This window comes from Eulemur rufifrons, chromosome 23 (assembly GCF_041146395.1).
Source record: "Eulemur rufifrons isolate Redbay chromosome 23, OSU_ERuf_1, whole genome shotgun sequence".
In the NCBI taxonomy this organism is placed as follows: domain Eukaryota; kingdom Metazoa; phylum Chordata; class Mammalia; order Primates; family Lemuridae; genus Eulemur; species Eulemur rufifrons.
In genome coordinates, this window is record NC_091005.1 from 3,800,639 (window position 1) to 3,825,017 (window position 24,379).

Consider the following 24,379-nt stretch of genomic DNA (forward strand, 5'->3'; position numbering starts at 1 on the left):
GAGAGGTGTACAGACAGGCCCTTGCAAAAATACTCTGGGGTTAGTAAGAGCTGGAATAAGCGGTGACTTGCCAAGTTTCCTCGGGCCTATCTCAGTCTGAACTTTAGGACATCCACCCTGCCCCTGTCTTTCCTACCTGTCCTGCTGCTGAAGGTTCTAGTTGGAATATGTTTATAGTTTATGATCAAGTGCATTTGAATTCATTTCATGATGATATTTTTGAGAATTTCATAGTATACTTGGAGATAGACACATTCAGGGTATCATAAAACCAGGGCATTTTATATTAAAGCAGTATTTTCCAAATTTGTCTCATCATAAGAAACAGACACAATTGATGCAATAAACCTAAGGTGGAACCTTCCAGCAGACTGTTAGGAGCAAGGCCATCTGGGAGCCTCTGTGTCATGGGGTGTCAGAGCTGTTGCTATGGTAACTCAGGGTACTGGATGACCTTGGCAATGAGTCTCCCTGAGACTCAGTTTCCAGGCTTGGGCCACCTCTCTGTCACCTGGACCCAGATAAAATGGTTTTTCAGGGCTCAGGCTTGGGCAGAAGCCGAGTTCTGATTGCTGCCAATGCCCCAGTGGAGAAGCTGAGGTAAATAGCAGATTCAGAATATTTAAAGTGAATACAAAACTATTTCAGCAATGCAAACAATTAAGTGCATTGTTGTGGGAGATGGTGCTGTTGATAAAACATGTCTCCTGACAGCCTACACAACAAACAAATTTCCATCCAAATATGAACCGTCTTTGACGATTACGCTGCCACAGTTAGGATGGGTGGAGAGCCGTATACTCCTGGACGTTTTGATACTGCAGGGCAAGAGCGTTATGGCAGATTACAGCCCCAAGTTATCCACCAACAGATACAGAGACGGGGTCTGCTCTTGCTCAGGCTGGTCTCGAACTCCTGAGCTCAAGCAATCCTCCCGCCTTGGCCTCCCAGAGTGCTAGGATTACAAGCGTGAGCCACCATGCCCAGCCTTGTGCCATCATTTCTTGAGCCTGTTCCTTATTGTTGGAAAGTTAAGATTGTTCATTTTCTTCCTTTGACAGTAGGATTTAAGCGTCTCGCCGTCGTTAAAGCGAACACAGGAGTGTTTTGCCATTCTGTGTGAGGTTTGCCCTACTCCCTGCTTAGCCCAGGGCTGCCCCTCTTCTCCCACCAGACACCCCGTGTCCCCCCACAGTGTTGTAGGGAGCTGGCCTATGTCCGGGTGTCTCGGATGCAGAGCGGGAGACGTGACTTACTGAAGCAGGGACGGAAGCAGAATACACAAGGGAAAGCCTCGGCCTCATCCATCCCCCCAGGCTGCTCTGGAGCAAAGCTCATGTCACTGAATTGTCCGGCTGTGATCCAAGGGGGTGAACTTTTGTTCTGTTGCCAGGCACCGGCTGCCCCAGGGGTGGGGTGTAACCTGCCAGGCATCCTTGGGGGGTGCACTGGCAGCAGCTGTGGGGTAGTGACAGCTGGTGAGGGGATCTGGAACGCCCACCTGGGCACATCCTGCATGGGGAGACCCTTCCTGACACCTATTTATGAGCGAGGTTTCCTAAGAAGCATCTGTGAGGTGAAGGCATCTTTAGAGCTCTTGGATGAAACTGGGAGATTTGGGCTTGGAGAGGCAGGCAGCAGGAAATGAATCTGTTTTCTTTTCATATCTGGCTGCAAAGCCCACAAACGCCCAAGCTCAGGCTAGATATGGAATGAGATGAAAGATTGGGCCACATGATGGCCCAAGTGGAATTTTAATAAGAAGCAAACAAAAAAATCAGTCAATAGAAAGGCAGCAGGAGACAAAGGGGAGGGCAGAGGGGACATGTTCCCAAGCTTTGGCAGATTTATGGGCCTTTGGAGCCCCGGAGGAGGGAGGGGATGGTTAGCGTCCGGGATGGAGCTACTGTTTTGGGGAAGGTGCAGGCAGGTAGGAGGGTGGGGAGAGGAGAGCAGACATTGCAATCACCCTGGCTGCATCATACCCCAGACACGTTTCATTTTTCTGGAATGTGGGCTATCAAAATCAAAATAAAAATCTTTAAAAATCTGGGTTTCCAGGAACACCAGGCCAGTGTTCCTACAAGGCCACAGCAGGACCATCTCAGTAGAGGCCATCCCCTTTAAAGCAGGCCACAGTCCCCACCACTCACTAACGCATCACACCTGCCACTTCGCTCCTTTGCAAGACCTGGCTGGCCCTGCAGGGGTTGTGCCTTCTCACCTACCAAGGCTTCAAGAAGTCCAACTTCATTGTCTTCTTTTTTTATTCTCAAGCATTGTTTGGGGTTCCATTCTCTACCTCCAACAATTGGTCCAATGTTCAGAAAGTGGGGGTACTGGGGGTAGTTGAGGGGTAAGAGCAGCCGAGAGGGAAGGCTGTAAGCCCTGGAACTGCGCTGCCTGGGCTCAGATCCTGGCTCCGGCACTGGTTGTGTGAGCTTGGCAAGTTGCTTACCCCCCCAGGAGTCTCAGTTTTCTCATCTATAAAATGGGGATGATGAGATGAATAAATACATGTAAAATTCTTAGCATTTATGAAAGGCTCAGTAAGTGTTAGCTATGATTGTGGTTGCTGGCCCTGGACACCAGTGTCACCAGACCCCCTGCTGCACAAGGCCACTCACGGGCCATCAGCCACAGCCGCTCTGGGCAGGCCACACAGGTGCCCTCCCAGCTGCCTCGCCACTGACCACAGACCTCCCTGATGGGGCCCCGCCTTCTCCCCCAGGGCCCCAGCAGTCCTTGCCAGTGTCACTGGACATTCTTGTACCACCTCTACCCAAGGACTCCCTCCAGGGCACCGTGCGAAGTGGACCCGGGCCCTTCTCTCCACCTCCACCCCTGACCCTGTGGTCCTCCGGACTTCAGCTCCCTTCAGAGCCACGTGCCGCCACCCCTCCCTCCCCAGCATGAGAAGCCACCATCTGTGCTGCCTACCTGCCTCAGGATACCCTGCGGCAAGGGTGATAAAAATGCCAATCCCTGGACCAAAAACTGTGAATTCCTCCATCCCATGAATCAGAACTTCTGACCTCAGGACTAGCAATTCATATACACACACACACACATATACACACACACACACACACACACACACACTGAGTTTTTGGAGTAAAATTACATTTACATTCAGCAAAATGTGCAAATCTTAACTATATAGTTTGATGAGTTTTGACAAGTGTACACCCCCATGTAACCCATACCTCAACTAGGGTATAGAACATGTCACCTAGAAATTTCCTTGTTCCACCTGCCATTCAATACCCCACCACTCCCCCCATCAGGCAACCACTGCCGTGATTTCAATCCCATGTTAGTTTTGTCTGTTTATGGACTTCATATAAATGGAATTGTACAGTGTGTACTTCTTTGTTCTAGCTTCTTTTATTCAGCCCAGTATTTTTTAAATGCATCCATACTGTTGTAGGTATCAGTAGCTTGTTCCTTTATATTTTTAAGCAGTATCCCATTGTATGCATATTCCGTAGTTTGTCCATTCTGCTTTCATGGACATTTAGGTTGTTGCCAGTTTGGAGCCACTATGAATAAAGCTGCTATGAGCATTTTTGTGCAAGTCTTAGCACAAGCTTAAAATTTGTGGAATTTTACTTTTATTTCTCTTGGGTAGATACCAAGGAGTGGAATCACTGGGGCATTATTAGAATCTGCCAAACTGTTTTCTAAAGTGATTTAGCATTTTACACCCCTCACTGGAAGAATATGAGAGTTCCACTTGCTACACATTCCTGCCAGCTTTTGGTATTGTCAGACTTTGAAATTGTGGGTGTGAATTGTAGCCATCCTAGTGCTATCTCACTGTGGTTTTAATTTAGATTTCCCTGGTGACTATGATGTGGACTATTCTTTCCTTTGTTCATTGGTATTTTTATATCCTCTTACATGAAGTGCCTATTCAAATTGGGTTGACTTTTGAATTATTAATCTGCAGAACTTCCTTACATATTTTGAATATGTGTCCTTTGTCATGTATATGTACTGAGAAAATGTCCTTTAAGTCTATGGCTTACCTTCTCATTTTCTTCAGGTTATGACCCCGAAACGCTGCCCACTCTGCCAAGAGGGCTGCCTCTCTTCATTTTCTTAATGGCATCTTTTAATGGTCAGAGATTTTAAGTGTTGATAAAGCCCAGTTTACTGCTTGGTCTCCTTTGCTCAGTGCTATCATAGTTTTCTGTCTAAGAATACTTGCCCACTGACAATTTATATTTTTATCGAACTTCTCAGGTAACTCTGTTGTGCACTAAAATTTGAGGTCCATTGGGCTCAGGTAATGATGCATCATTGGGTTTCTTCCCCCTGCTGGCACCATTTCCCCCCAGCACACGTGTGTGAGTACACACACACACAAACACACACACGTATGCACACACATCTGCCACATGGAACAAGGAACCCAGAACTTAAGACCCCAAGACATGGTGGGTCAGAGACAATAGGTTTGCCCTACTATCTGTCCCTTCTTCTTCTTAGTAATAAGAACCCAGCGAGTATGTGGGACATGGACATCCAGCTAAGACTACATGTCCCAGTCTACCTTGCAGCCAGTGATTTGTAAGTAGAAGTAGATGTAAAACTTCAGGAATGTATCCTTAAAGTGGTTGGGAAGCTCCTTTGGATCTCTGCCTTCCTTCCTACTGGCTGGAACATGGGCATCATGGCTGGAGCTTAAGCAATCGCCTTGGAGACTGAGGCAGTCTGAGAAGGCAAGTGACTTGCCGACCATCCCAAACAGGTCACAGGCAGACTTTTTGCCTGGGGCAAGTGGTGCAGGGAGACCTGGAAATGAAGCACCTTAGAGGGCAAACGTGAAATCCTGTTCCCCCAGTCGCGGTGGGGTGTGCCTGTAGGACTAGGGGAAGGCAAGTGAGGTGCCTCACACACAACACTTACTGGGGTGCTTCCGCCTGGTGGCCGCCCTGCACTTGCCCGGCCCTGAGAGTGAGCACCATTTTAATTAAGTGTTAACACCCTCCCTGCCTTTCTTGTCTCACCCTAGTGCCTGCATGGAGTAGAAGGCTCAACTTTTTCTCTTTCAACAGCAGCCCCTCATTCCCCAATATTAAGTCTAAAAACAGAGTGGTACAGAGGCAAGACCCTGGGCTGCAGAGTTAGACCAGCCTGGGTTCAAATCCTTTTTTGTTCCTTGGCTACACGACTTTGGGCAACTTCCTTAGCTGAGCCTCCCTCCTCCTCTGAAAAAGGGGGATACTTTGAGGGACTGCTGGAAGGATTAAATTAAACAGCATTAAGAAAAGTGTCCAGCCGGTAATCCCAGTGACTCGGGAGGCTGAGGTGGTAGGATTGCTTGAGGCCAGGAAATAAAATCAGTTAATGCTTATTGAGCACCTAGTATATGCAAGGCTCTGCTCCAAGTCCTTCGCATGTATGAACTAATTCAATCTTTATAACAACCTTTCATGGTAGGTGGTGGTGGTTGTTGTTGTTGTTGTTACTGTTATTATTATTTTAAGAGACTGTGTCTCACCCTGTTGCCCAGGCTGGTCTTGAACTCCTGGGCTCAAGCGATCCTCCCGCTTCAGCGTCCCAAAGTGCTGGGATTACAGGCATGAGCCACTGGGCAGAGCCCATGGTAGTTTATTATTATCCCTATAAGAATACCTGCAATGGGAAAGACGTAAATCCTCCCAAAGTAAACAGGGTTGGGGAGGTTCTCGGTATTGTCACCAAAGAAGGCAGAACTGACGTTGGGAGGCCCCCAACCCAGCCATGTTCATTGCTGTTGTCCATACTTGTTTGCTAATACTAATTTTCTCCTAAGTTTGCAGAGAAGGATTAAGTCCTCTGATTTCTAAGAGCGGTAATAGTTATAAATCTGTTTCCATTTTCCACTTTCACTCTGGGGGACACTTTTCTTTTGTCATTTACGTTTTTTTTTCCCTTGAAACTCCAGCTGCAAATACATTTAATAATCAACCACAACAGAGCCCTTGACAGATGGGCCTTGAAACAGATGGCTCCATTGAAAGGCAGCAATTGAAATTGGAGGGTAATTTGAACCAATCAAGAAGATGGGGTCTCTGGGAGGCAAAGTTTCTACAAAAACTGAGACCATATCCCCCCCGAGCTCCTTTGGTACATTTTTCACCCACAGATGAGCCTTCCTGGGGCTCGATCCAGCTTTTTTAAACATCTGGAATGTTGAAAAGGAAGAGAGAGAAGCCCTGGGGCCTTGTCAATCAAATTCACTTTTGGCAAATTCAGCATCAGTGACAAATTGTGCAATTTGACATAAACAAAGTGGATACATGTCGGCAAAACTGTTTTTAAACAGCAGCAATGGAGAGATATGTAAGATGGGTGTTTTTTTTTTTTTTCACTCAACAGTCAGTATGTTTAATAACAAATAGATCAACCAGATGTTTTAAAAACTTACCACCTTGGCCGGGCGCGGTGGCTCACGCCTGTAATCCTAGCACTCTGGGAGGCCGAGGTGGGCGGATCGTTTGAGCTCAGGAGTTCGAGACCAGCCTGAGCAAGAGCGAGACCCCATCTCTACTAAAAATAGAAAGAAATTATATGGACAGCTAAAAATATATATAGAAAAAATTAGCCGGGCATGGTGGTGCATGCCTGTAGTCCCAGCTACTCAGGAGGCTGAGACAGGAGGATCGCTTGAGCTCAGGAGTTTGAGGTTGCTGTGAGCTAGGCTGACGCCACGGCACTCACTCTAGCCTGGGCAACAGAGTGAGACTCTGTCTCAAAAAAAAAAAAAACAAAAAACTTACCACCTTCACAATGTCATCTGATAGTCAGCTGCTGCTAATTAATGACAATGTGGGATTCGTTCCAGTTTCAATTCAGAAAGTTGGCAGTAATGTCCATTTAAGGACTTCTTTGGACAGCTCTTTATTAGAGTTCATGAAGAGTTCTAAATACATCTTGGAGGCTTTCTTGAACTAGAAAGCACTAGCCTCCATTCCAGACTTTAGTGTGGGCCTTGGTCTGTCACTATGTCCTTATTGGCCTTGGGTAAGTCATTTCACCCTCTTCCAGCTTGGGTTTCCCACGGGATACATACATGTATCCAGTGGATACGTGATGATGATAAACTCTGCTCTGCCTACCACTAGGTTGTAGCAAGGTTCAGGTGGAATAATAGCTGTGAATCACTTTTTCCTTAATTCTAATTTATTGATCTTGTTATGAAGAATAATTTAATCCATTAAAATGCACACATCTTAAGTGTACAGCTAAATACATTTTTGCATACGTGTACTCCTGTGTTGCCACCCAGCTCAAGATATAGAATGTTTGTGGCACCCCAAAAAGTTCCCTGTGCCCTTTCCTGGTTAATACTTCCAAGGAACAATCATTCTCACCTATATCACCATACATTAGCTTTGCCTGTCTGGAACTTGATATAAATAGAATCTCACAGTATGTATTCTTTTATGTTGGGCGTCCCGTTGACATAGTGGTTTCTGAGATCCATTTATATGGATGCAGCACTCAGCAGCGTGTTTCCTTTTGCTATTGAGTAGTGTTCCATCGTAGGGCCGTCCTACAGTTTGTTTCCCCATTTGTCGCTTGTCCAGTTTGGGGTTATTATGAAAAAAGCTACTATGAACATTTTTGTAGAAGTGTTTTCGTTTGTGTCAATGTGTTTTCACTCCTCTTGGGGAAATAACCCAGGAGTAAAATGGCCAGGTCACAGGGTAGGTGTGTGTTTAACTTTCTCAAAAATTGTTACTTTTCCAAAGCAGTTGTATAATTTTACATTCCCTTAAGAAAAATCTGGGAACTCTAGTTGCTCTGCATCTCCACTGTGCTTGTCACCTTTAAACTGCGGCGCCCTCTACAGTGTAGGGGGTGTTACTACACCGTGAGGAAGGAGAGCTTGGAGGAAAACAGGGCATGGGTCTGATTGTTGTTTGAATCATCCTTCTGCAAAGGGCTTGCCCAATGGCCTTGAATAAACGACTTAATCTCTCTAGCTTTATTTTCTGCATCTGTAAAACGGGGATCTCGATAGCACCTCTCTCAAAGAATCGTGAGGATTAAATGAGAAAAATCTTGTAAAGACCTCAGCACAGGGCATTGTACATAGTACTCAATTAATGATAACGGTGATCTTTCTGTCTTTCCCTCCCTCTCTCTTCTCTCTCTCCCCCACCCCTTTCTTTTTCTTGTCCACTCCTTAATAGATCCTAATAGGAGAGATTATCTTTAAGTGCGACACATCTGTCAGGAGTGTTGACAAAGCCTAAGACTTATGATCCATTTTATAGGGGTAGGAGCTGTCTCCCTTTGACCAGACATGTCTTTACTGCTCCGAGATGGAGTCCACACCAAGGAGGCAGAGCAGAGAGGAGGAAAAACCTGAGTCCTTGGTGAGCTGCTGAATCAACCAATTTGACACTAACCTAACCACTGGACTTCCACTTAGGTTACCTATAAATTTTTGTACAGTTTAGAGCAATTTCAATTGGTTATTTGCAGCTCAAACATCCTGACTGATGCTGTAAATGATCCCAGCATTCTTCCACTGAACCTGGACTTGTTCTCAGCATCCTTGACCCTGGGCTTCCAGCAGTCTCAGCCAATTGCCAGGAGCTGATGTTCTAGTGAAGGCCTTTTTGCCATCCTGGATAATGTCAAGTCACCGTTTGTGCAGCTGAAATTAAAGGCATCCGAAGGGCAAAGTAAGGGGCTTCCCTTTTAAGCTTTTAATGACTTTTGAAGAATGTTGCTGATCGCTCAGCCACAGATCACAAAGCTTTATGTAATTTGCGGCCACCCACCAAGAAACCATCTCTGGCAGCAGCAGCTCCAGATAGGGGCAATCAGTGGAGCTGCATTCTGTCTGTATTTAAGAAATATTTCTCGCTTTCCTTCCATCAACCACATGCTGGGTATTGCGGGGAATACCAAAGAAGTAAAACTAGGCTCCATACTGCAAACAGTTGGGGGAGAGGAAGTGATATGAAGTCTGTGTCACAAATATATTTAATATTCCACAGTGAAGGGGATATTTTATTTTTTTACTTTTTATTTTAGTATAATGAATAATATATGTATGGTAAAGTGCACAAATCTTAAATATGTAGCTCAATGAATTTTTAAAAAATGAATGCACCCATGCTCTCAGCATCCAGATTAAGAACTGGAACATTAACAGATCTCAGAAGTTTCCTTCATTCCCCTTCCCAGTCAACAACCTGTCCCCACTCACAAGAACCACTGTTCTGACATCTGTCATCATAGATTAGTTTTGCCTAATTTGAACTCTGTGTGAGTGGAATTATACTTTTGTATCTAGCTTCTTTCATTTGCCATCTTGTCTGTGAAATTCATTCATGTTATTGTTTGTGGATGGAGTTCATTCTTTTTGTTATATTTTGCTATATGACCACAATGTGATTTATTCATCCCGTTTTCTGCTAATGGACTTTTGGGTTGTTTCCATTTTAGGGCCAGTACAAATAATGTGCAATGGACATTGTTGTACGTGGCTTATGGTGAAAATGTGTACACATTTATGCTGAACATAGACAGACTTGCTGGGTCATAGAGTGTGTGTATATCTAGCTGTAATATATTAATATTTTGCCAGTTTTCAGGAGTGGTTGTCCCTATGGACAACCCCTCAAGAGTAAATGACAGCCCCAGTTGCTCCATAACTGTTTGAACAATTGGTATTGTCAATTTATTTATTCTGTTTTTTTAATTAATTAATTTTTATTTTTTAGAGACAGGACCCAGGCTGGAGTGCAGTGGCATGATCATAGCTCACTGCAACCTCCAACTCCCAGGCTCAAGCGATCCTCCCACCTCAGCCTCCCCAGTAACTGGGACTACAGGCACATGCCATCACACCTGGCTAATTTTTTAATTTTTTATAGAGATGGGGTCTCACTATGTTGCCCAGGCTGGCCTCAAGCAATCCTCCAGCCTTAACCTCCCCAAAATACTGGGATTACAGGCATGAGCCACCACACCCAGTACGTATTGTCAATTTTTAAATGTAACGATTTTCTCAACATCATTAGTTGTCAGGGAAATGAAAATGAAAACCACAATGAGATACTCTGCACATTTATTAGAATGCCTCAAATAAAGGAAAAAAATATGACAATACCAAGTATTAGCAAAGATTGGAGCAACCGGAACTCTTATACATTGCTGGTAGGAATATAAAATGGTATTATTTTAGGAAATAATTTGGCAGTTTCTCATAAAGCTAAACATATATTTACCATATGACACAGAAATTCCATTCCTAGATACTTACCCAAGAGAAACAAACACAAATGTTCACACAAAAACTTGTACAAGAATGTTCATCGCAGCTTTATTCCTCATAGTGCAAAACTGGAAATAACCTTCAAACATTCATCAGGATGAATGGGTAGACAAAATGTGGCATATCCATGCAATGAATGCTAGTCATCAATAACAAGGAATGAACTACTGATACAGGCATTGACACCGACAGATGTAAGAAGATGTTATGCTGAGCTAAAACCGCCAGACACAAAAGACACAGCATGATTCCATTTACGTGAAATTCAGAACAGGCAAAACTAAGTTATAGTAACAGAAAGCAGATCAGTGTGTTCCTGGGATGTGTGGGGGGTGGGGGTAGAGAGGAGATTGACTGCAAAGGGACACAAGGGAACATGACGATGACGGAAATGTTCTACATCTGATTGTGGTGGTGATCATACAAATACATACACATACTGAACATATCTAAGTGTACTCTCAAAACAGGTGCATTTTATCGTATGTAAATTATACTTTATGAAAAATCTAGTCCTTCTGGTCCAGTGCATGGGTAGTGGTTTTTCACTGTGGATTTAATTTTCATTATCCTGATGACTAATTATGTTGAGCACCTTCCATATACTTATTGGTGATTTGGATATTGTGTTAGGCTTCTCCAAAGAAAAACAACCAACCAGATGCATAGAGAGAGAGAGAGAGAGAGAGAGAGAGTTATGATAAGGAATTGGCTAAAATGATTATGGAGGCTGACAAGTCCCAAGATCCGCAGTTAGCAAGGCAGAGACCCAGGAAAAGATGATGTTTTAGTTTGAGTCTAAAGGCAGAAAAAACAAACAAACAAACAAACAAAAAAAACCAATGTCCCAGCTGGAAGGTAGGCAGAAGGAATTCTCTGTTACTCAGCCTTTTTGTTCTATTCAGACCTTCAACTGATTGGATGAGGCCCACCCACATTAGGGAGGACAATCTGCTTTACTCAGTCTAACAATTCAGATATTAATGTCATCCAGAAATACTCTCACAGACACACCCAGAATAATGTTCATTGGAATGACTGGGCAACCCATGGCCCAGTCAAGTTGACTCATAAAATTAACCATCACATATCCTCCTTTGTGAAATACGTGTTCAAGTCTTTTGCCTATTTCTAATTGGGTGATCTGTTTTTTCTTCTTGATTTATAGAATTTCTTTATATATTCTGGATATGAGTCTTGGTTAGATACTTGTACTGAAAATTTCTTCCAGTGGCTTAGCTTTTCACTTTCTTAATGGTGTCTAATTTATCAGTCTTTTCCTAATGGTTAATGATCACTGTGTCTTATTTAAGAAATGTTTTCCAATACGCCCTTCCCCCCTGCCCTAAACCCTGAAGTTGTGAAGTCTATTATTTTATCTTTTATCTTGTCGAAGTTTTATTGTGGTTTCTTTTCCGGTTTGGGTCTATATTTTACCTGGAATTCATCTTTGGTATATGGTGTGAGGTAGGAATGAATGTGCTTTTTTTACTTTTTTTTTTAACCAATAGATTCAATACCGTTTACTGAAAATAGCATCTTTCTCTCCTCTGAGTTACTTTTGTTGTAATCAGGTAATTATGTAAGTGTGTATCTGTTTCTGGACTCTGTTCTGTTTCATTGGTTGACTTATTTATTCTTTTGCTACTATTATCCTTTTTAAATTACTATAGCTTTAAATAAGTCTTGAAATCTAGACATGTAAGTCCCCTTATCACTTTGTTTCTCTTCTTTAAGAATGTCTAGTAGTAATATTCTTGGCCTTTTGAATTTTCAGTTAAATTTTAGAATCTGGTTGTCAATTCTAAATTTCTATGGAAACTTTGCTAAGATTATGGTTGGAATTTCATTGAATCTATAGATCACTCTGGGGAGAACTGACATCTTAAGACTTCACACCAAAAACGTGATATATCCCTACGTTTATTTAGGTCTTCTTTTATTGCTCTCAATAATGCCTTATAGTTTTTAGCATCAAGATCTTGCACATTTTTGTGAGGTTTATTCCTACTTAAATGATGTTTATGCTAATGTAAATTTACATTTGAAAATTTTCATTTTCCGATTATTTTTTGCTAATGTATACAAATGCAATTAATTTCTGTTTATCAACCTGGTATTTTACAACCATGCTAACTTCATTAATTTTAATATTTTTGTCTGTAGATTATTTTGGATTTTCTTCTTATGAACTCATGTCATCTGTCTGTGACTATGGTTTTATTTTTTTCCTTAGCAATCTTTATACCTATTATTTCCCTTTCTTGCCTATTGCACTGGCTGGGACCCCTATCACAATGTTGAATATATTAATAAATGGTAATGTTTGTCACATTTGCGACCTCAGGGGAAATATTTATATTTTGCCATTAAGTAATATTTGTTGAAAGTTTTTTGTAGATACCCTATATCTGATTAAATTCCCATCTATTCCTAGTTTATTAAAGATTTTTGTCATAAACGAGTATTGAATTGTATAAAATGCTTTTTTAGGGCATCTATTAAGATAAACATTTATTTTTTCTCATTTATGTTGTTGGTGTGGAGAATTACATTATTTTCTAATGCTAAATTAACCCTGCATTCTTGGTTTAAAAAAATTCCTCGTTTGGTCACAGTGTATTATACTCTTGCTATAATAGCTAGATTTAATTTGCTAATATTTTATTTCAGATTTTTGTCTTTATGTTTACTAGGGCTGTTCTATTTCTTTTCTTGTAAGGTCCTGCAAGATTTTGCCATCAAGGTAATGCTGGCCTCATTGAACAGGTTGGGAAGTGTCCTCATTTTTTTTTCTGTTCTCTGGAAGACTTTATGTAAGGTTGGTGTTATTCCTTCCTTAAATATTTGAAAGAAGTCACCCGTGAAGACATCTGTGCTTGGAGCTTTCCTGTTTTGGTGTGTTTGTTTGATTTTGGTGGGAAGTAGAAGATGTGTTTTGAAATTCTGTCTGTACCAGGGGGGATGACACTTGCTGACACCCTCCTGTCTCCCCATAGCTGTTCCTTCGGAGCTCTAGGGCTCTGCTCAAATGCCACCTCCTCAGGGAGGTCCTCCATGACTTCCCCAGCTAGAGTAGCACCCATTCCCCTCCGCTGCCCTTCCTATTTTTTCATAGGCTTATCACTCCCTGAAATTAACCTTTCCAAAATTTTATTCATTTGTTTATTGCCTGTCTGCCCTATTATTAATAGAATGTGAGCTCCAAGGGGCAAGAAACTTGTCAATCTCATTCCCTTCTGAATCCTCAGCACTTGGAAAATTGCAGTTGCCCAACAAATATTTCTCAAGTGACTGAATGAGAGGTGGTCACATGGAGGCCCTCTCCCCACAAAGTCACCAGAAGAGCAATGGTGAGAGTTGCTAATCACTGAGACTCATTTTTTTAAAAAAATGTTTATTAATAGAGTTTATTTTTTAATTGCAGTTTTAGAGTCACAACAAAATTGAGCAGAAGGTACAGAGATTTCCTACGTACTCCTGCCTGCACACATGCATAGCCCCTCCTGATTACTAACGTTCCGCACCAGAGTGGTACATTTGTTACAACTGATGAACTCACAGTGACACATCATAATCACCCAAAGTCTGTAGTTTACATGAGGGTTCACTCTTGGTGTTGTACATTCTATGGGTTCGGACAAATTTATAATGCCATGTATCCATTGGCCTCATCTTTTTAATGACAAAAATTGTCCAGGGTCTCAATCAGACTTACATAGAAACAAAAACCTGCAATATAATTCTGTACTCCCTGCCAAGTTACAATGTCATTTTGAAACAAAATGTAATGTACATAAAAATAAGACTTTCCCAGCTTCTTTCTTTGTAAATGGAACTGTTTAAAGCTATTTTTAAAATGGATGGAATAAAATGTAATCCAATGGTGGAAACATTCTTCTTAACATTGTTGGAAGTACCTCCGTATATTGCGTGTGAGGGACAAGAACATTCCATTGGAAAAAGCTTGCTGAATTCTAGCCCTCTGACCTTGTAACAAGTGTGGTGGATGAGATGCTACAAGGGTTCAAGTATCCTGCATCCTTCAGGATTATTTTGATTGCAAGCGACAGAAAACCTAAGTGAAATTGAGCAAAAAATGGAATTTTCTGGGTCATGCAACAGAACATCCCGGCAATAGGGTTAGTTTTAGGCACAGCTTGATCTGGAAGCTCACACAATGTCACTTGAGTCCATCCTCTCTCTCCATCACGACATTGCTTTCTTTCTGTATTGGCTTCATTGCCAGGCACGTTCTTCCTTCATAGCAAATAAACAATTAAAGGGTTTTTTGGTTTGTTTCTTTCTTTTTGAGACAGAGTCTCACTATGTTGCCCTGGGTAGAGTGCAGTGGCATCATCATAGCTCACTGCAACTTCAAACTCCTGGGTTCAAGAGATCCTCTTGCTTCAGCCTCCTGAGTAGCTGGGACTACAGGCACACGCTATCACGCCAGGCTAATTTTTTAATTTTTTTTGTAGAGACAGGTCTCGCTCTTGCTCAGGCTGGTCTCAAACTCTTGACCTCAAGCGATCCTCCTGCCTCCGCCTCCCAGAGTGCTAGGATTACAGGCATTAACCACCACACCCAGCCTCAATTAAACAATTTTTTTAAAGGTTAATTTCAGGGAATTATAACGCCTACAAAAACGTCTTCACAGTTCCAATTTCAGTGGTAAAGAGAACTGTCTGAGCAGGACATCTGGAGAGTGCATTTTCTTGACACTCTTGGGTCAGAGACCCATCCCTGAACTAGTCACTGTAGCCAGAGTACTGCAGAACCCTGCTCTGATTGGCTAGGCCGATCAAAACACAGGGACGGAGAGTCAGGGCAGGAAAGGTCCCCAAAGGGGAGTCAGAGTGTTAGGCAGCAGCTGTCCACTGGAGACCCACTGTCTGGTAATACAGTCTAGTGCACTGAATGCCCATCCCATAACCTCAAAGAGTTAATATGAAGACTAAGAATATCTGAAAGTGCTACAGTTCAACTAGTCAAGAGTACAAAGACTTATATTTGTTTAAAATGATTATGCAGGAAAAAAAGATTGTGCTATATCCTTGGCATATACACAGACATGCAAATCTTTGCTACATATAAGGCCTCCACCAAAGATTTCCTTTGGAAAAGTGCACTCTGCTAAAGAATGTTTGGGAACCAACGGGACTAAATGGGGAAAGGGAGGGACTCCCTGCTGCCATCCAGCTCCCTTTTAAATAGGAAAGAGCATGAAAACCCCTAACTTGGAGAAAGTGAAGCCCAGGACCTACGAGGACCCTGGGACACATCTCAGAACAATCTTCAAGCCAAAGGCGCTTAGAAGCTTCTGAGCTTAGTTAAAAGTGTTGTTCAAAAAGCTCTTCTAAGCTATATAATTAATTAACAGATAGTTAGAAGCAGCTCCAGAAATGACTCTGATACAGGCCTTGCCACCAGGAGAAAGAAACTCCTGTCTTTGTGGCATTTGGGTAAGAAGACGGCTCATGGAGCAGACTGGGGTTGGAGGTGGGTTCGGAATCCTCAAAGGAAATTCTGTGGATTATATACCTGGGTAAAACTTGGGAAGCTAATGTTTGTTATAACTCTGTGCAAACAAAACAAAATAAACAAAACAAGTTTTAGTGTATTTTTTCTGATTATGGGAATTACGCATGGTCATTTCATTGCAGAAATTTTGAAAAGTACACTAGCTTTTCGGGGCTCACCTGTGGTTCACCGCCCAGGAGAAACACTACTCCCACTGTATCATATCTCCAATATCTTCCCTCTCTCTTCCTTTTTCTCTCTCTCTCATATGTATTTTTAACATAGCTAAAATTATAGTTACATTGCTCTGCTTTTTTCCTCTTCTTGGGCATTTATAATGTAAATTATTATATGTCATAATGACTAATAATATAATGAACACCTGTGAACAACCACTCAATCCAAGAACTAGAACATATCCAAAATATTACATTTTCCAGGTGGTCCTCCTGTAGTACTTCCTATCCCCAGAGATAACCACAATCTGAAATTTTTTGTTCATCACTCCAAAGTTTTATAGTTTTGTCATAAATGTATCTATGTGTAAACAATATCTTATTTGGTTTTACCTGTTTTTTAAACTTTTTTAGAAATTTTGAGCTCATACTGTACTATATAGTCTTCTGGTACTTGCTTTTTCCATCTAACATCATGTTTTCAAGATTCATCTACGGTGCGTTTGTGCCTGTAGCACACTCATTTTTCACTGCTGTGTAATGTTCCATTGCATTATAGCCCACAATTTGTTTATTTATTTATTTTTGTTAACAGACATTTGACTTGTTTCAAGTCTTGTGTGAATATGAACTGTGCTGCTATAAAGATTCTTGTTCAGGCCGGGCGTGGTGGCTCACGCCTGTAATCCTAGCACTCTGGGAGGCCGAGGTGGGCGGATCGTTTGAGCTCAGGAGTTCGAGACCAGCCTGAGCAAGAGCGAGACCCCATCTCTACTAAAAATAGAAAGAAATTATATGGACAGCTAAAAATATATATAGAAAAAATTAGCCGGGCATGGTGGTGCATGCCTGTAGTCCCAGCTACTTGGGAGGCTGAGACAGGAGGATCCCTTGAGCTCAGGAGTTTGAGGTTGCTGTGAGCTAGGCTGACGCCACGGCACTCACTCTAGCCTGGGCAACAGAGTGAGACTCTGTCTCAAAAAAAAAAAAAAAAAAAAAAAAAAAAAAAAAGATTCTTGTTCAAACCTCTGGGTGCACATGTGTGAGAGTTTCTCTAGGGCATGTATCTAGGAGTGGAACTGCTGGGTTTTACATATGGAAATATAAAATGTCCTGATTTTTCATATGGCGGTGTTGCACAAGCATTTGTCTAAGATGTGATTAATAATTCTTTTTTACATACAGGGAAAGCAAGGTAGAAGTATAAAACATCATTTGGATGCATGATACTATTACCTTTGTGGATATTCTCTGCCCACAGCAGGATCTAGATACATATTTAATAGCTTGGGGACAAAGGCCACATCCACATGTATTGTCAATCAGCACTGAGAGGACTCACAATATGCTGGTGTGAGGCATTAAGAAGAAACAAAGCTGGACATTAGTTGCTATGGACTTAATATTTGTGCCCCCCAAAATTTATATGTTGGAATCTGGCCCCCCCACCCCCTTCCCCACGTGATGGTATTAGGAGATGAGGCCTTCGGTAGGTGATTAGGTCATGAGAGTGAAGTCCTCATGACTGGGATTAGAGTCTTTATGAAAGAGACACTGGAGTGCTCCCTCACCCTTCCTCCATGTGACGTTACAGTCAGAAGACCACTGTTTGTGGATCAGGAAGCAGGCCCTTACCAGACAATGAATCTGCCAGTGCTTTGATCTAGGGCTTCCCAGCCTCTAGAACTGTGAGAAATAAATTTCTGTTGTGTATAAGCCATCCAGTCTATGGCAGTTCATTATAGCAGCCAGTACAGACTAAGACAGTAGTTAAAGGGGCAAGGGCAGATTTTAAATAGTAACATGCTATTGCAATAGGAAAAAGAGTCCAATGTGAACTGAACTCAACTTTGATTTGTAACAGAGGTGACTGGGCATCTTAAAGGGAGAATGAGGGACTGGAGACAGGGATGAACAGAGGTTCAGTAGAGTCTGGAAGTGAAAGATTACAAAAAAAGTAGGAAGGGGGTTGGTCCATGTGAAATGCATCTGGGCTTGTTAACTGGCACTTATGGAAGTTAGCCTCCTGCACTCCCAGAAGCTGACGGATAGGGGCCCTATCTTCCTATCTTCAGGTGTTGGCTGGAACAAATAGTAAATTCTTTTGGCAGCCTTGAGTTTTCTTAGGCAGGCATTTTAAGGAGCGTGGGGTTATCCTAGGGATGTACCCTGGAGCCGTTAGAAACTATGTTAGTGTTTTGTTCAAGTCTTTATGGGCCAAGGTTGATACTAGTCAAGAAGAGGGCTGAGAGGAGCCTGGCTAGAGCTTGGTCAAGAAGAGAAGCTTTGTCAGAGGTGGGAGGAGGGGTGCAGCAAGGATGGGGAGAGCACTGTTTCTCTCCTCTCCGCCACCACTTACTCCATTCCTTAAACCAGGAAAAGCCCTCTGTCAGTCTTTTGCCTGGCTAAGCCCTCCCTACTCATCCTTATGGCTCACTAAGGTGTCACTTCCTCCAGGAAGGCCTCTCTGACCTGTACCACCAGACTAGGTTAAGCTCCCTTAGCATCCTTCCATGGTTCTGTCATGCACTTACCACATTAGATTGAAATACTATCTGTTTATGTACTTGCTTTCTCACTGGATCTTGAGGACTGGGTCTTCCTCATTTTTGGCACATTGTGAGCCCTAATGCATTTTGCATTTGTGGACACTGTCACAACCTTAGTCCCATCATCCTTATGTACTGGACAAAGCTGTAGTCTCCTAGCCCCTCTCTTTTTCCTATAGTTCATTCCCCACCCAGAGGGCCAGAGGGATCTTTCTCAAGGTGTCAGCTCACAACACACCCTTGCTTCAAACTCTCAATGGCTTCCCATTTACATGATGAATAATTTCAACTTTCTTGCCATGTTCTAAAGGACTTGCTAAGTGGGGCCCCAGACCCCTCTGAGTCTTACCCCACCCTCCCCGGCACACCATCTTCCAGCCATACACCCCTTCTTTCTATTCTCCAAACACTAAGCTTGCTTCCTCTTGAGGCTTCACTCTCGTTGCTTCCTTCTGCTTGGAATGCTCTAAAGCTAGGACTTTGCAAGCCTAGCTTTTCTCATCATTTTTCTCATCATTCTTTTTTCAGTTCAGATGTCACCTCCTCAGAGAGGCCTTCCTTGACCACTCAAGCATTCTTTCTCCTATCACCCTGTTTTTTCCTTCATAGCCCTCCTTATAAACTGCAGTTACTTTTTATATTTCATTTCCCCCACCAGCCTGGGAACTTCGTGAGGGCAGAGATTTTTGTCTGTCGTGGTCGTCACTGTGTTCCCAGCTCCTAGAATAGGGCCTGGCACTTGGATGGCGCTCAGTAAGGGGTAAGAAATTTCTTTAGCGCAGGGAATTGTAGAATCGCTTTCTCGCGACAGCGCCAACTGTAACCGCGTGGGAAGAGTGAGGGCGGTGGCTGCCAGGGTCTCAGGAGTGACAGCTCAGCCTAAGGCCCCGCCTCTAGCCCCGCCCCGACACGCCCCGGCCCCGCCCATGTCCTTGTCCTTCTCCACAGGTCTCCATAAAGTTCATTTGGCGGCGCGCCGCGCGGGGGCTTCTGGGAGTGGCCAGCCTCGGCCAATCAGGAAGCGCAGGCGAGCGGCGCGAGAAGCGGCGGCCGCGTTCTCAAGCCGGGACCTGAGCGGCGGAGACGGGTGCAGTGCAAGGTAAGGGTGTCTCTGGTTGCGTCCTTCCGACCTGGGGCTTGTCCTTGAACCTGGACTCAGAGGCTGGGTGGAGCCCCGTCCCCACACTCGGAGCCATGCGGCTTCCACTTCTCGTTCCCCTCATGGCAGCCGGGCACGCCTGACGCCGGCGACACTACGCCTTGTCGAACCGCCCCCTATTATAGCGTCGGGCTGCGCCCCTGGAGTGCCTTTCGCTGCCCTCTTTCTGAATACAGAGCCGAGGCCTCCCCACTCCCCTTCCCCACTGTAACGCTCTGTCGTGGCTCGCCACGCCGTCACCCCTGTGCCCCGCGAGCTCTCCTGGCTAGATCGGCGCCCCCGCACCGCCACAGCACCCCGCCTGATTACCTTCCTGACCGCCCCGCCAGCTCGCTTGCCCCCCGCGGACACACCCTGTGGGGGGAGGCGTTGCCCTCTGAGGGAAGGGGTCTTTGGAGTGAGGGGAGACGACCCCCGCTAACTTACCCCAGCGCTTGGCATGTCTGCTGTACCGGCAGATAGGGAGATGCTAGTGACTGGAACCCGAGGTGGCCCACCTTTCTCTGGACTCACTACATCCCATCTTCCGCAAAGGCGATGTCCAAGTTGACTGGGTCCCTTTTGAAAAGATTACGAGGATAGCCCCATGGGTCAGTTTTCCAAGTATGGACGACCGGTTGACAAAGCCGCTGGTGTGGGTTTGCCCTTTTGCTAGGTGTAGGAAGGAGGTTTCAGTTTTTCACTGAGATACGTCTTCCAGCAGAAACAAGGGTCACCTTTTATATTCCCTCTGGGGGATGTGGGAGGGTAGCCTTGGGCATCGTAGCTTTTCTTCATTTCTTTCTTTCAACTATTCTCCTTTGTGCATTTGTGGTTGCAGTATTTCCATTTTTCATTCATCATGATCTCAAACAGGCTCATAGCTTTACATACTTATATATTCGGCTAACAGATCCCATATTTAAAACACTGGCTTTCAGATCATATCATTCCTTGGCTTAAACCCTCCCGTAGGTCCCCGTATCATTAATAATAATAGACAAACCCTTTACAGTGAGCTGTAAGGCTTTACATAATCTGACCCACTATTACCTTCCCAGTCTTATTTTCTGCCACTGTCCCTTTCCACATGTCTGGCATACTTTAGCCTCTGGGCCTTTGTGCTTGCAGTTTAATATCCATGTCCTCTCACTTCTTTCAGGACTTTACTGGGGTCACCTAGTAAGGCTTTCCCCACTTCCTGCCTGCCTGCATTGCTTTAGTTGTTCTTAACACTTATATTTTACTTATTTATCTTGTGTATTGTTTATCTTCCCCCTCTGGAATGTAAGTGGGGGGATTTCTGTCTGTTTTTTTTTTTTTTTTTTTCCTGATGTGTCCCTAATACCTAGGCCTGGCACACAGTAGGTGCTCAAGAAATATGAAACATCTGAAAGTTCCCGACATTGTTACAGGCTTAGGGATATGGTGGTGAATGAGACAAGCCTGCTCTCATTGAGCTGATGTACCTGTGGAGGGCACCACCAGCAGTAAATACACAGGTATAAATACACAGATATAAAATGTGGTATCAGGGCGTTTTTTTTTTTTTAAAAGGAGGACAGGGATGTTTGAACAGAGACTTGATTGAAATGAGAGAGCAAGTCATGAGAATATTGAGAGCGTTTCTGGGAGAACAGTTGGAGATGTGAGTGGGCTTGAGTGTCTGAACCTGTTTCTTGGTGGACTGAAGTAGAAAATAAGGTAGAGGGAAAGATAGATGTGCCAAGGAGAGGAAGGGGTTGGGACAAAGGTCTGGAGGTGAGAGGGCCCAAGGTATGTTTGGGGAACGGGTCACTTATATTCAACAGACATGTATTTAGTGCCTATTATCTGCCAGACTTAGCTGCTGGGGATTCAGAGTTGAGCATCTGTGGACCTTATGCTACAGGAATTCGCCATTTAGAGAGGGAGACATGTGGAAAGGAATAATCACAACTACTGCACTACGAAAGAACAGTATGGAAGATTCAAATAGTGTGGGAGAGGTTTGGGGTAGGTGGGGCCGCCCCAGCTGACTTTGCAGCATATATAGGAGTTCCGCATGTGACAAGGTGAGGATGAGTATGTGTTATAGCAGAGTTGTGCATGTGGCATGTACAGAGGAAAGAGAGGAAACAGCATGAGGCACCTCAAGGAATAGAGAATTGTTGGGCTATCGTTGGGGGAAGGCGGTAAGAGATGAGGATGGTAAGTAAGGGTGGCATTGCCTGCTCTGTGGAGGGCACCATGTCCAAGCATGAGCACCTCCTCCTGTGGGGGATGGAAGGTGTTCCTGATGGGCTTAAGGCAGGGGAGCATTTTAGAAAGACCTCTCTGACCATGAGGAGGATGAGTTGGAGGAACAAGAAGGCTTAGACTGTGTGAGGGTCAGAGCAGGGGTAAGAGATGAGAGTGTGACTTTGCAAAAGGTTGGAGAGGTAGACTTGGGGATTGGCTTGATGTTCAAGAGGTGAAAGAAGAGCCTGGGGGACTCAAGGGTAGTTTCTGGCTGACTTGACTGGGTGATAATTGTTTCATCAAAAGAAACTGGGAATCTAGGAGGAGGAAGTGTTGGTAGCGCTGGCTAAGAGAGGAGAGAAGTGATGAGTTTGGTTTGGGATGTGTGTAGTTTGAGGCACCTGTGGGTCTTCTAGGTGTAGCTGTCAGGTGGACAGTTGGAAATATTGGCTTGGGAAGAGAGTTGAGCTGGACATGGAGATATGGGAGTGGCCTTTGTTTTGATTGTTTAGGGTCCTCCTAGCTCATTTATTTGCCTTATATTACTGTCTGTTGATACCTATATCCCTTCTTCCCCAAACAACCTAAAGCTTGAAATGCTTTATACATTTTTGTAACTCCAACAGTGCCCTAAGACAGTAGCTACATTCTTGATACACAGTTGCTAACTGCCAGAATAACCTTCCTCAAACCTTGCCAAAAATGTCTATTGATTCCTTATTTTCTAAATTACTATCTTGGTCTGTAAGGTACATCAAAGTTATACTTCCATCTTTCTTCCTTCATTTATTTAACATGTAGGTACTGTTTGTTCAGTGCACTAGGTATGGAGCTGTGGACAAACCAGAAAAGGTTCCCAGACTCGGGGAGCTTATGTCTGTTTGTTAGGAGACAGACAATAAATGAATAAAGAAGTAGACATGTGATGCCAGGTATTGACAAGTGCTGCCAAGGAGATAAAACATGGAAATGTGGGAGAGAGGATGGTGGGACTGCTTTAGCTGGGGTGTGCTGAGAAGAGAAGCTTCTTTAAAAAGGAGACCTTTGAGCAGAGACCTGGATGAAGTAAGGGGGTGAGCCACAGGGATATTTATGGGGAGAATGCACCAGCAGATGCAGAGGAAACAGTGACTGCAAAAGCCCTGAGGCAGCAGCGTATTTAGCATATTTATAGGAGAGCTGGAGACCTTAACGGCTGAAGATGTTGGGGCAGGGGACAGTCATGTAGGCTTCACAGCACCAGGTAATGACTTTGGATCTTAGTCTATGAGTGACGGAGACTATTGAAGTGTTGAGCCTCTTCAAAGGCTCATTCCCACTGTGGTATGGAGAACAGACTGGGGAACAGGAGGGGACAAAGTAAGAACAGGGAGATAGGAGGCCACTGTTATCACCCAGATGTGATACATGAGTGTGGCTTGGACCAGGGTAATAGTGGTAGAAAAGACAAAAAGTGGGTCTGACTCATGTATATATATTTTAAGAATAAATTTAGCATCATGAATTGCTTATGTAGTGTCTGAGAGGGGAAAAGAAGTCAGGGACAATGCCAGGGTTATAGGCCTGAGCAACTCAAAGCATGAAGGTGCTTAAATGAAGAAGAAATGGAGGGAAAGGAGCAAGTTTGGACACCAGAGGGCATCCATGAGGATGACATTAGATTATACAGTAAAGCCCATGGTGGGGACTCATACACAGCCAGAGCTCAGGAAGTGATGGCTGTTGTCATTCCCACTGTCATTGACATGAACTCTTCCCACTGTCAGGCAAGTAAATAAATGAATGGAGTGAAAAGGAATTTAGGTAAGTGGAAATTTCTGTGTGATGGATATTGAGGTAAACCTGAGGACCCCACCTTCATCATCTCATCTAAATTTGATTACCTCCCAAAGGCCCCAAGTTGTGACAACCAAAAATATCTCCAGATATTGCCAAATGTCCCCTGGGAGACAAAGTTGAGTAGTGTTAGTTTAGAGAGAAGAGCCAGAGCCAGAGGCCTTTTGGGGCTGACTTAGGGATCTGACCCTATTTATGCCTGCTGTGAGATAGGTCCGGTGTCATTCCTAAGGTTCCATATACAGATAATTTTTATCACCATTAAAATGGCTTGTTCCTTCCCTACAAGGCATTAAGTGAATTTAAAGACTGAATTAAAATATCCCACATTTGTAGATTCTTCATTGTGAGCAGGCCCTTAGAAATCACCTGAGCAACCCCCTCATCACACTGGTGGTGAAACTGGGATCCAAGGGAGAACCAGTCCCAGGGTGAGAGGGCTGATGGGGGATGGAGCCAGGCTAGAGTCTGCAGCTCTTCCTACCCAGGTAAGCCCTTTTATTCGACTGTGCAGCCAAGAGTTTATCAGAAAGTTCCTTATGTACATAATTTATGTTTCTATGTGATGCCAGGTTATTACTTCTTTTGGCTCATTGAAGAGAAAATAATACAAGTAATATTTTATTTATCAGGAAAACTGATACTACAC

The 24,379-nt window shown here is 43.7% G+C and overlaps 1 protein-coding gene across 1 annotated transcript in view; it reads left to right on the forward strand.

Moving 5' to 3' along the window:
• Positions 1–19,580: 19,580 nt before the first annotated feature.
• Positions 19,581–24,379, forward strand: part of NUP93 (nucleoporin 93) — a 93,445-nt gene continuing 88,646 nt past the window's right edge. Inside the window, exon 1 of the mRNA XM_069456733.1 lies at positions 19,581–19,635. The gene's annotated coding sequence lies outside the window, so the exon portion shown is untranslated. The remainder of the gene's footprint in view (positions 19,636–24,379) is intronic.